Below are 1,847 nucleotides of genomic sequence, written 5' to 3' on the forward strand. Positions count from 1 at the left end.
CTGGGGGATTTGTGGGTTCTCGGGGGATTTCAATAAGGGTTCTCCATATATTTGCACTCCAAAAGTCAAGATGGATTGGTCTGTCACCTCAAAACAACTCAATCCCACTGAAAACAACTCTGTCTTATCCCAAAAGAGCTCAATCCCACCTCAAACTGGCTTGTTCGCACCTCACAAAAACTCAGTCCCATGCCAGAATAACTCAGTTCCACAGCCTCCAGGGTGAGATGGGATCTGAAGGAGATTGGGAGAAGTGGGATCCAAATTTGAGGGTGTGGCATCAAGATTGTGTAGGGCTGGGTGGGTGGGATGTATTTTATAGTAAATAAAATATAGATAAATACAGTAAATAAATATATAGTAAATAAATACTTAGTAAATATAGTAAATAAATATATAGTAAATAAAACTTTCAGAATTGTTGATTTCTGCCCCATTCATTTTCCATCAGTTCCGGTTTGTTTTTCAGAGTGCCACCTTACCAGCTGATTGTGTTTGTGTCCTCCTTTCTCTCCTGCCTCTCTTTGCCTGCTCTGTTTCTCTCTCAGTGTCTCTCTTGATCCATGGCAGCTCCCAACAAAGACCCTGCCCTGATTCAATTCCCAATCCACCAGCTACAACAAGGGTGAAGTTACAAAGGCTGGCAGTGAAATGACACTGTAAGATTTTGCTCCACTTGGATTTTGGCTCTTCCATAAGAGTTTTGCCTTCGAGGGCAGGAGCATCATTTCCTGGCTGGGAACTGGAATTCCAGCCCCTGGCAGTGTGTGCCATGGGTCCCAGAGGGGCATTCCCGAGGCTCCCAGGGTCCTGCTCCTGCCGTGCCTCCCAAGGAGCTGTGCAGGGCCAGGGGACAAGGTCCAGCAGCTCTGTTGGTTCTGCAGTGCCAACATGGCGCCTGGTTCCATGAGTTTCCGTGCTGCCAGCAGCGGTTCCTTGGTTCCCATGGTGTCCTGCTGTGTCACCATGGATATTTGGTGTCATGAAGTTCTTCAGTGTCACAATGGCCTACTGTGAGAACTCAACACATCACTCTGGATGTCCAGAGTCGTTGAAAGAACCCTTGAGGGGCTCAGAAGCCTGAGAATGTTGCCAAAAGTGTCTAGTAGCTTGACTTTAATCCTTCCAGAAATGAGTCATCTATGTATGAAAAAATGAGAAACCTTAAAGTTTGAATGGTGTATTTACAAAGTGAAATATAGATTTTAGAATTTAAGTACAAGAGTCATAGAGACAAAATACAAAATTCAAGACGTAGTCCTAAATTCTTTTTTTTTTCTTCATGTCTTCCATTTTCTGTAATAATGTTAACATTTTTAGATTAGTGTATAGTGAAAATACACTTGTCAATAAAGATGAAAAGTATTGAGAATTAAAAGTAAATATGTTAAACGTAATTTTTACTATAAAAAACACAGCCACCCCGTAGGCGGGGGAGAATACACTTAACTACCTTGCTAAACAAACCTCAGCTGAACAGACAGAAAATACTGTAAATAAGAATTAATAAACAAAATCAAAAAACACAAACTCAAGAGGCCAGATTCGTCCTTTGAAGCACAACCTACCTAAAACCACCTTTCCCGTATCGAGACAGAGACAAATAACAACAAACCCCAATAGCCCACCTCACTCCATGAGCTCCCACATTGTCACAATGGCCTCCTTGGACGGGCAGTGTCACCATGGACTCCTTGGTTCCGTGACATTCCGGGGGTGTCTCCATGGTCTCCTTGGATCCACAGTGTCACAAAGGACCACTGGATCCATGTGGCCCTGCTGTGTCACCATGGGCCCTTGGTTCCATGGGACCCCAGGGTCACCATTGACTCCTTGCTTCCACGTCA

Source organism: Onychostruthus taczanowskii, unplaced genomic scaffold (genome assembly GCF_017590055.1).
Source record: "Onychostruthus taczanowskii isolate IOZ18803 unplaced genomic scaffold, ASM1759005v1 scaffold437, whole genome shotgun sequence".
NCBI lineage: Eukaryota > Metazoa > Chordata > Aves > Passeriformes > Passeridae > Onychostruthus > Onychostruthus taczanowskii.